At 41.9% G+C, this 11,824-nt stretch overlaps 1 protein-coding gene across 7 annotated transcripts in view; it reads right to left on the reverse strand.

Moving 5' to 3' along the window:
• Positions 1-11,787, reverse strand: part of CSGALNACT1 (chondroitin sulfate N-acetylgalactosaminyltransferase 1) — a 40,461-nt gene extending 28,674 nt beyond the window's left edge. For 2 of the 7 annotated variants that reach the window (XM_015861281.2, XM_015861285.2), the window contains exons 1-2: positions 5,964-6,395; positions 5,404-5,472 (exon numbers count right to left, since the gene is read on the reverse strand). The gene's annotated coding sequence lies outside the window, so the exon portion shown is untranslated. The other 5 variants (XM_015861284.2, XM_032444586.1, XM_015861282.2 and 2 more) reach the window with 5 other exon arrangements.
• Between the last annotated feature and the right edge of the window lie 37 nt (positions 11,788-11,824).

The following is an 11,824-nucleotide window of genomic DNA, read 5'->3' on the forward strand; positions in this document are numbered from 1 at the left end:
TCTCTAAGCAAAAAAAAGCCCACATTTTCCTTGGGCACACCTCACTTGCCAACCTGTGCTAACTAAAAAAAAGCCACCACTTCTGTGCTTTTAGTACATCTGCCTCCCCCATATTTCCTTCAAAAGGCACATTATGGCATCTCTTACAGCTCTGGCACTCCTGGCACATGCACCAATCCTTGGAATTGCTGGCAAACAAGTTATTACGGCACCCTTCTTCAGCTTCCTCTACCTGGCAGATATGGCAAAAGGTACATCTAGAATCAAGGGAGAAAAAGTTAAAATCATATTTGGACAAGTGCACATATCTAAAAATAAATCAGGGCTACTGACTCTTTATAATACTTACAAGAGATGCTACGATGTTCTCTCAAAACACAATTCTCCATGCACTTGACATCTGTAACAAACCAGTTTCTTGGTAAAGTTGGTTCCTGAGCGTTTTAGAGTGAAGCATTATTTTCCCTTCCCTAATGCTGTGAAGTTTTCCTTTCATTCCTTCAACATTACATAAGTGCTTTTCATTTCCTGAACAAATCTCAGAGAAAGCTGGGATATTTGGGGAATAGCTCATTAATTCATTCATAAATCTAAATATTTGGCTCATTTAAGCATGAGAAAACTTCAGGATCCCATCAGTGCATTTTCTCAGAACTCGCCTTACACGGTTCTGTGAGCTGGAAGATAAGTGACCCATTCTTTAGGCTGTTCTCTGTCCCTTGTCTCTACATCAGTTTCTGAGCTAGTAACCACCACTCTGATAATAAATGCAGCCTAAAATCTCTATTTCGCTATGTTTCAGTTTGCTATGATTTGAGGCAATATTCTCATTTTTAATAGCAAACTGATGAGAGAAAAGCGCAGGCAATGTGTTCCACAATACACACTATTGCATATCCTGCCAATAGCTTTCTACATGCTTTCCAAAGTTAATTCAAAATCTCTTCCCTGAGCACAAGAGGCTTCACTTTCTCACACACACACACAAAAGTTCCCTGTAAAAAGCGTGCTTCAAAACTGTTACTTCTATTTCCAGACCACTCGAACTGAAAAGCAGTGGTTTTCTTATGTACAGGCTCCACACTAAAAGCACACACAGGAAAGACTGTTTCAAATGCCAGAGTAAAACTTCTCTTTTCCAAATCCATACAGCTCAAAGCTTCCCACTGTGAAGGATGTCAGTACCTATGTGTTCACTGTAAATGTTAATGAAAACAAGAGTTGTAGGATACAGAAAGGCAAAGATCTCAAATACAGAAAGCCGTGCTCTGAGAGAAGGATGACATTGTCCGAACTGGATGAGTTAAATCCTAGCAGCCCTTGCAGGAACTGCGTAACTGCAAAATTAAAACACAAATAATGCATCCTTCATAATTAGAAGACTCTTTATTCCAACACCGATTAACATTGATTTCTGCCACCTGTAAAACTACTTAAGTTATGATCACCATGGCCAGCACTTCCACATCTATCTCTTCCAATAAAGGGTTCACAGAGAAAAATGCATACTATGAGTAAAATAAGGACTAAAAAATCATACCTTCAGGACTGAACGCCTTGTATTACATACTCCCAGATGCAGTGAAAGCAGCAGTCTGTAGCAGAAATGGCAGTATAGGAGATGCAGTGTCTTACCTTACACCATTCGCATCTCAGCTAACTATGAGAGTGGATCACAAAACAGTGACCACCAGAGCTGGGGCTGGGCTGAGTAATGCAAAAGCCACAGAAGACACCTGCATTAGCACATGTGGTCAGAGGCCCTTTCAGTATTTAATCAAATGCCAGTGACCTTCTGCATAGGCCCTGTTAAATCATCCCATTACACACAACAAAACAATAAGAGCATTCCCTCAAAATCTGAGCAATGTTACAAAAAGATTAACACCAATATCTGGAAGCAGGCCTTTGGCTTTGGAAATCTAGACTCAGTTTCTCACCCTGGAGAGAATGAACAGGATTATTCAGCTGAAGAACTGACAACTATTTATAGCTTTAACTTTGAAAAAACTTCTCTCAGAAATAGCAAGCCAGAAGCCAATTGCTGCCTCAACCCTTTCCAGTAGAAAAAATTCCCAGGAGTCTTCACACACAGTTCCAAGGTTGCTGGAGTGCATTTTGTTCCACATCATCTTGCCAGTAATTCACAGGACCACTTTCAGCCACATGGTGGAGAGGAAAAAGGAAAAAATTCCTTTCTCCTCAGGATTTCACTTCCATAACATCTCTATCAGTCCTCTGCTATTCTTTTATTTATGAATAGCAGGGTGATGCCCGCACCCAAATAGCTGGTTTTTATCTACCTTTATCAAGTCAACATGAAGACTACAACTACTCACCTAAAAAGAAGGAAGCCCACTTCATTTGTTGAAAGCGAAAGTTCTCTCTATCTACTTCCTAACAAAGATGAAAACTTTTTCCTACCGTCTCCCCCGTCCCCACCTTATCTTCTTGCCTAGCTCACAGACATCACTAGTATAAAGGAGCTTACTTGGATGCTCAGGATTTCCCATGCAGTCCAGTTGTTTCTACTACTTTCCTACCACCACTTCCATAAGGCCTTCTCTTGAGCTGAGAGCAGCCCACCAACTAAGCTGGCTGAATATGTGGCCTAGGTTGTCTATGAAGTTGATGCAAACAGTCCACAATCCTCTTTTCCAGTCCACGTAATTGGCGTGCAGTTTGAAGTGACTGTACTTCTGGCCCTTCAGAGCAAAGGCTCTGAATATGTACTCCTGGGGAAAAAGCAAAACCAATCTGCTAAACTTCATGATTGGTTCTTTTCCTCATATCCATCAGTCAGTAGAAAATTCACAGCAGGCATCCATATGAAGAATATCACAATTAAGAATTCCAAGCACAGTGACTGGTTGTTGTGTCTATTTCCTAATGAATCCCTTGGCAATTACTACCTATAGCTGTAGCCTGAATGAGCACTCAGTGAACCAATAAGAGTAGAAACCTGCTCCTAATGCTCTAACTTTTTATGCTTTTTTTGCAGCTGAGGTACGACACAACAAATAAATTTTTTCAGCTTGATAAACATGCTTGTGGTATTTCTTGAAGCAGATGCTGACAACTGTCACCAAGTTCTTTAGGCTCCCTAGAGGCTGTGGAGACATTCAGGGTATGGTATTTTTTATCTCAGTCTTTATTCTTGAGCCTAAATGCAATCAAATTGCAATGAAAGGCTCTCACTCAATTGTATGAATAAGCAAAACCACTGGAGTTCAGGCAGGCCCTCCAGCAGCATGGCATTCTGCCAGGGGCCTCTCTTCAGACCAAGACATGACTTCAGACATGACTTGTTATTAGTAATATTATAACAGTGCCGAGAGGCCCTCACAGAGGCTGCATTCACACAGCCAGTCCAAAATGCACACAAGATAGTCTTCATCAGTGTTTACACCCTGATAAAGGGAAAGCTAACTTACCACATGTACAACAGATCCATTTCCATCTATTCACTGGTCCTTAAACTGTTTAGTTTAATTTTGGAGCACAAACAGCAACACATAGCTCTGTGCTACTTTCTGTTCAACAGCCCTGTCTCACATACCCTCTACCTGTAACATTTCTCAGAGCTGAGTTTTTCTCCACTTCCCTTCATCTCTTTGCATGACGTTTCCCTCTGACCACTCTGCCAGTAGAGATGGTTCTGCTTCCTCCAAGAGAAAACGCCAGAGCAGGTCACTAGGGTAATAGAACAAGTGCCCAGATGATGGTGCTCAGGGGAAATGCACTAAGCTGCAAGCTCTGCTACATAGTCTAGGCAAGTGCTGGCATCACACATCAAGAGGAACAAATATCTTTTGATGACTACTCATAAGCAAAAAGCATGCAGTTCAATAAGATATCACAGCATATGCTCCAGCCCCAAAGATCCCAAGAATCACAGCAAGACGTCAGCACCCCCATAAACACCTTCTGGCAAAGCAATGCCCAGTACATACAGATAAAAACCACAGGTACTATCCAATTTGTTGACAGTGGCTTCAGAAAATATGCTATATAATGCAGCATTATTTTACTGCATCACTTCATTTTATGGTTTTTAAGGCAAAGTCAATTTGAAATAGCTTCAGTTGCAGCAAATAAGCTTTATAATAGTAGAAAATGGGTTCCAGACGTAAGTTGTGTGTTCACACTTTGAGGATTTGTAACTCCCAAAAACAGATGTCAGAAAATGCTAATATCTGGTGTGATGTTGATTGAATTAAGTTGAGCTTCAATGAGTTTTAAAACCACCTTGGAATAAATTTATTCATTTGAGAAAATTATAAATGCTTGAATTGTCATTAATCCAAGATTAAAACTAGTTCACTGTGGCTCTATAACTCTACCCCTTATTTATGATTCCCTACCCAATGCTACATGAAAAGCCTTCCAACAGACCACTGGGGCAGATCTCCAAAGTGGAGCCAGTGCTATTTGGAATTCAAACAACAAAAGGTTTAGAGATGTGAAAAGCCAAACAAGATTTAGAATGATTTTCTAAGTGAAAAAGGTTTCCTGTATCTGCAGTATAGTATTGTCTGCCTTAAAATACGCTTTCCTTTTTAAGAGATGCCACAAAGATTCAAGCAAATTGATTTAAATGCAATGAATCATAGGAATTGTACCCATCCTGCAGAAAAAGGAAGAAGAAAAATTAACTGTCCCTGAATGGCAACATCTTAAATGGCTTGGTGGTAGTATTTTCCAACTCCCCAAACACTAATTAGAAGCCACAAACAGCAGCGTTCCATACAAATTCCATTTTCAGTGCTGCTGCAAATGGCCAACGTTGCAGTGACACCTTTCAGCTGAATTGACCATAAGAGCAATTTAACATCATAGACTGATAAACTCCTCGTAACAAGCAGCATTAAGTAGACAAGGAAATAAACATGATAGGAATCAACATTTTTCTGATTTTTTTTTATTGAAGTACTGTTAAAAAAGAATACACTAATGGTGCATTGCACATTTGAAAACAATTCTGCTTAAGTTAAACATTACCATAAAAGTCATCAGCTTACAAGGAAAGTGATTCACATTGGAAATCATTCCTAACTCAGTTTAGTGAAGTTCATGTAACAATTGCCTGCCCAGGGAAAGAAACCCGCTCACTTACAGACTTAATGGGGTAATATTAGAGAAGAAAACCAAAGCAATTACCAGAATGATACATCATTAATCTGGAGTACACTAGCTAATAAAAGACACAGACATGCATATAATTAGTATTGATGAAATAATACAGGGTTGTAAACATTGCAGACAATAAACCACTTAGTGGCAAATATTCATATTATATCAACAAGAAAAATAATCAGCAACAGGCTAAATTTAGCAACTACACACAAAAGAAATATTGCTTCTGTTTCACATTCTAATTTCACAGTTAGGGAAAGACCTTACCTCAAACACAGCCTGAAGAGAGACTTCAACACCATACCTGCATCCTTTCTTAGTTCTCTCAAGAGGGATCTAAGAAGAAATAGAAAACAGCATGTAACCATCTTCCCTGCAAACAGCACGTGCTTGGGGGCAGCACGCTGCCCAGTAAAGCAGGCTGAAAATAAGTTCAAAATGAAAAAATAAATAAATCACCACCACAAAAAAAATAATAAATCCTTTCAAAATAAAAGAGCAAAGAACTTGATATTTGAAACTCCCAGTAAGGTTTATTACATTTTGAAGGAGAACCAATAATTCAATGATACAGACATAACTGTGATGTGACCTTACTATTTTCAGTAAAATATTCTTTTGGTATATTTGTCTACAGAATAAAGACAGCAAATTCATCTGCACAGAACTCAGTCACGAAAGACCTGAAAAGACTCCTACCCCTGTAGTAAGCACACATGGGCTCAGATGATACAACCTCGCTAACTCACTTTTTCCTCCAGCAGGACAGCGCTTCCTAAAGCTACACTCAGAAGTTAAATGCTTTGGTCAAGAGTTCATCCACTAACCTGCAATGAAAGCCCTGCGTTCAGCTCCAACATTTTCTAAAAGCAAACAATTAAAAAAAAAAAAAAAATGATTTCACAGAATGAACTATTAAAAAAGAAAATCCTCACATAAGCTTTCCCCGAGGGGGAAGAAATATCCACAAGGTTTAAATTGGCCAGGCAGATTTAAGAGGAAGTGGAAAAAAAAAAAAGCAAAGCAGCTCTTTCTGTTGCGTCAAAGAGCCCAGTGTGCAATAGGAACAGTGAGCGGAGTTGTTAAACTGGCAAGCTTCTGCTGAAGACGGCTTTTCAATATGCTCTCAGCATCGTCTCCCAGGGCTGGCTGGAGACGGTCCCACTCGTCTTATATGAGCTACGCTCCTTCAAGAGGCAATCGCTCTTAAGGACAGTTTCTATAAACATGCTGTTCAACTGGTTTTGCTGCACAATGAGCGTAATTAGACACATACCTGCATTCACGTATCAGAATGCCATGTTCTTGTGGGCAATGCAGGCATATTTAAAGCAGCGACCATCGGCCCAGCTTAAGAGCAGGATGCTACTGATGACAGATTGCTGGCTGGAACTCTGTTCTCTACTTACACCATTCCGTGTGCTGTTAGGAAGCCGTTTTGAAAGACAGTACTGACAGAGAAAACCTCGGTGTGATTCCATCGGGATGCTGTAGTCCAAGCAGTGTCTGCTGATTCAAGGAAATCAGTAGTCACGTGCTGCTGACTACCTCTGTGTGTGCTGCAGAGCTGTGGCTATGAGGGGGGAACTGATCGCCCCTCCTGGGAATGACCACTACATGACAGGAGACATAAGAGGCTGAGGCGGTGTATTTACTGTGAGAAGAGCATGGGAACCGAGTAGCCTGGCTAGAGGTGAACAGAGCCACAGCCATCAGCACATACAAGGATCTGCTACACAAACCTCAGCATATGAGAAAACCGCCCCATATCCCTTCTTCCACAATCAATGCAGATCTAAGCAAAGGCATTCAGAGCACAGGCTGACCTACTCCAGAGTGTCTTCATCTGATCAGCTGAACCACCTTCTGGGCTCCTCTAACTATAAAGGGAAAATAGGATGACTTCTCAATTGAAAGAAGGTTACAGACACCAACACACTGAGGTGAATACCACGCCAAGCAACATGTGAGATGCATGCAGAAAGAACCTGCAAGGAGCAAGAGAAGAAAAGAACAGGTCAAAGACCTCGTTCCAAATACAAACCAAGGAACAGGCTTTTCAGCACAACTGCAGATTAAAAGCAGATTTAAAAGCAGTACAAACATATGGCTGGATAGATTTTTATTATTATTATTTTTAGATCTTTCAGAATTGCCACAGAGATATGAAGAGCCTGTACATGAGGGGAAGGCAGCAGGAGAAAAGGAAGTATGTCCAGGAGATAAATCCGCCTTGTGTTATTTCTTTACTAATATGTTTTCTACAGGAAGAGTCTACCCATCTGTTTCAGCTACTCTCAGGTTAAAATGAAATCCTCCCTTAAGAAGTGTTTTCACAAGGAGTAGAACACATTTTTTTGGATACAGCACAATCAATTTACATATGAAAGATGGCATTTTCTAAGCCTTGTCCCTGCTAACTGAATGCAAAGTCCCTTTTGTGTGCCAGAGATGCAGCCAGCACGCTGCTATGTTCTGCTCACACCACACCCGGACAACTTACCGCTTGCCAAGCTCCAGCCCTAGTGTCACTTGAGTCATGTGAGCGTGTCTTCAGCACTGTGAGTGCGGTGATTAATAATCCTGTCCACGTCGCAGGGAAGAGAACCAAGTCTGGTTCCACATCCCAAAGCTAACAGCTAGACGAGTGTTCTAACATCTCTCATAATAATAACGCCCACTCTTGAGACTGACTAAACCTTCCCCACTATAAATACAGACTGCACACAGCTCAGTGCTGTCATACTGCAGGCTGAGGGAAACTGATCCCATTTGCTTTGTCTGAAATGGATTTTTTTGCTCATCTTGGGACTGTAAAAGTGTAGTTATTTGCACTGTGAGCACGTGGCTAAACCAGATGCCCTCCTGATGTCCTCTGCAGCCTAAATTATTATCATTCAGATAAAATTGGGCCAATTAACAAGAACTGCTTTCAGCTATTACAGAAATGAAGTGGACCGTGGCCAACTCTAGCATTTCAAAAGCCAAACTTGGAATCAATTCTAAAGACTACAGACAGCCCCAGAGACCTTTCTTCCATCATCTCACGAGAAGCCACCAGATCTGCTGAAAAACATAAATTCATACTGACACTGCCATCTGTAATTAACAGATAACAGCCTACAGAGAGATGCACTGGATCCCAACAGTCCCATCCAGTTCCACTCATGGATTCCCAGTCTCCTTTTGTTCCTCCTTCTGGTTCATCATTCAGCAGTTTAATCTACTATCTTTCACTGACAAATGTAAGATAAGACACTTGGTCTCAAGCCTCACATTCTCAGGGCCTGGCAGCCTAGACAGCTCTCAGCTGTAGGAAACTGCTCTGCACAAAGCCAGTGGACACAAAAAATATCTTCTATACAACCTTCTACACAAATTCCGCGCAGACCACATTTAGTATCTCAAAAATCCCCTTCTCCAAGGCCTCACTCAAAATACTATGGAAATTTATGCTTGTCAGATCTTTTCTATGTTGATATAACAGCTTTAGAAAGGAGAGCAGATTCTGTGTTCACCCATGCCAAAACCAGCCTTGATCTCTATAGGCCTAAAGAACGCATGCAGGACAATAATTACCAGGTAAGCCAGAAAAGAATGGATAACCATCTGCTGGGATTATAGTAAGGAAGAAACCCCAGAAGTGAAGTATGACAATACAAAGCCCTCTGCCACTGTTCAGAGCCATCTGAACACCTTTTACATTTTATATATCTGAACACACATTTTATATTGACTGAAGGGACAAAGCTGCTTTAAGGGTCTCAGCTGTAGTGCAGACAGCTTGACGCGCTTCACTCAAGGTCTGCAATACTGCCTTTGCATACCATGTATGCTTGTCCCTGCACTGTCTGCATCAACAACACTGACTGAATCCCCCACGTTTGATCTTCGCCACTGACACCTTCAAGAAACAGGACAATCTTCCCAAACAACACCAACCTTCACAGCATCAGATGACTAACATGCTTCAAGGTCAGCACTGTCTGTTTCCTGCTACAGCAGATCACAAAGCCCCTTCCTGATAAACAAGGCTTATGTAGGCATTCCAGCTGGGTATCGTGTTCCTGCAGGAAGGAGGCTGTGCACACTTCCAGTCAGATGGCTCAGATATTGAGACCTGCAGCGTGCCCTGCATTGTTCTCATCCAAACAGCACAGTCTGTATGAGAACTTGGGAGAGCCACTCCAGGTGGGGAGGAAGAAACAGGTCTCAACCCTACAGGACTAGCCCAGCCCTGCCACTATCTACAGGCTTGGAATAGAAGATGAGTACACCCAGCCACTGGCACATCAGTGGTTCCAGTCCAGCAAAGCAACAGCCCCAAATCACAGGGCTTGGTAGGGACCTCTAGAGAAGGAACCCATTACCCTGATCAGCTAAAATCAATGGCTTCTGTTCTCAGCAACTTCAAATGCAAGTCTTGATGATGTGGTATTTTTGGAACTGTCACTATTCCATGTCCTCTTCTGACTCCTTCCTGCTGCGCTAACAAATGCTGATTTCTAGCCACAAGAAATTATCACAGTAATAACTGTGATTCTATGATTCTCTAAAAAACAGTGTTCCTTTTCCTCTTACACAAGAAAACAAAAGTGTTGTTCCTTACTCTGATATCACTAAATCCAACACTCTAAATTCTCTTGAATCAAAAAATAACTACGTCCTGCTTTTATGACTCCTTATGAAACTCATCCAAAGCCATGATTTCTGCCTAGCTGGCACCTGAGTGTGGTTCTGCAGCAGGTATTTAACAGGAGACTCCTCACACACCCATTCTTCTTCAAAAGCAGCTTCTGATGCCCACTGACCTCCTGGTGCCTCTTGTGGCATCCAAATTCTGGCCTCACTAGTAGCACAAGAGCAACTCAGGACCACTCAACCCCATTGGCCCTTCCCTGGGCAGTTAATGAAGAGACACAACATACACTGATGTGTTTTGAGCCCAGAAAAGCAAAATGCCATCCTCCAACAGCCTGTAGGTTGGATAGTAGAGGTAGGAAAGAAAGATGAGGAAGTGTTCTCTATCCGTTTCACAAGCAACAACAGACTTTCTGCTGTGGCTCTGTCACCTCTGAATGGTGCATTAATTACATTTTTAGTGCTCCTTCAAATTGCAACTGATGAGCATATGGCAAGAGAGCTGAAGAAGGGTCAAAGAACAGGATCTTGCACTCACTGTTGGGTACTGATAAACTGACAGGGTCAATTGCTTTCAACAAGACAATCCTGTGATAATTTCTTGGGGCTACAAATTAGCATTTGTTAGCACAGCAGCAGGAAATCAGAGCAGGGCATTAAATGACAGTTCCACGTCAGGCTAAAATCAGCTCTCTCCTTCAGAGAGCAGAGCCTTTGCAAGCACACCTCTCCCCAAAGGCAGCAGTTTATATACAGGTTCTCTTCCACAAGCACAGGCAAACACTGAGGCCACAGAGTGAAACCAATGTAGGATTCACACCCAAAAAGCACGGGTGGTTCCTCACACAATGCTAACAGTGGCTTTGGTGTAGGAGGAATTAACAGCAGCAGGAAGTGAGGGAGAGAAGTCAGATTCCCAGCCCTCAGATGACTCCATGCTCAACCCGAAGATGACACCAGAGATTCTACATTTCCCCCAAACTTAAAATCTGTGGCAACCTACCACAAGAACACTTTTTCACCTGCACCAGAATAGCAAGAGGATCTGCAGGCATTGCAGCTGAGAATGAGGCAAAAAATGCATCAGTCAATAAAGCTGGCAGATGTTACCCCTTACCTGCTACAGAGACTAAGCATCTGTTTTATCTACTTACTAAAGGGATTGTCTCTTAGATATAAAGACACATGGACTTCAGCAGTGCAAGTTCTAAGAGCAAAGTCTGTAAGGTCTGTTGCTACATCAAAAATGAACAGCCTACTTGAAAGGAATAAAAAAAATGATAAAGTTCAAAAGGCTTACACTTAGATAAGTAACAGGAACACCTGCATGTAATCAAGCATCTTAACACTGAACACGATGAACTACAGATAAGCAAATCTGTAAATTGCTGATGGTTAGGAAGGCTCGTAAACAGAACAAGCTCTGTTCTTTGGTTCTACCGGTGGTTATCTTAGTCCTGAATTACAAGTGCCTTTTATCAGCACAAGCCATTGTAGTGCTGCTAGGGCCTTGGACCTTTACAGTGTGTTTTGATTTACAGCAATATCAACTTCAACAAGGGCACTGCTGTGTTGTAAACATTAAAGATTTTACATCAGTTGACTCCGGCTACCATTAAATTAATGACACCACTCACAAAACTAAAGAAAGAGGAGCTCTTAAGCCTGGCTCAGCTGCTGTACTATCTATGATCACACTGGATCTAAAATGTTAATGAGTAGTACCACAAAATTCTTTATAAACCACAAGTCTTCAGAGCCTAAACTGCTCCCTGAGCTACATTAAAGTACTTCAGCCCCCCTCAGTCCATACAAATCCTCTTAATTCCCATTTTCCTACTACAGGTATATCTTCTGACCCTCAGCCCACACACAGTAAGCTCCCTATGCCTCACTAGCCCCTGTGCAGCACAAAGACCCCTCCACGGCCTATAGAGAAAGCAAGAGAAAGGCCAACGGAGCACAGTCGCGCAAACGTCGCCAAGAACACTAGAACGAGCGCACAAAATGGCTGCCCCCCATCCTGTGCCGCGCGCCGCCCGGATGA

Source organism: Coturnix japonica, chromosome 4, assembly GCF_001577835.2.
Source record: "Coturnix japonica isolate 7356 chromosome 4, Coturnix japonica 2.1, whole genome shotgun sequence".
Classification (NCBI taxonomy): domain Eukaryota; kingdom Metazoa; phylum Chordata; class Aves; order Galliformes; family Phasianidae; genus Coturnix; species Coturnix japonica.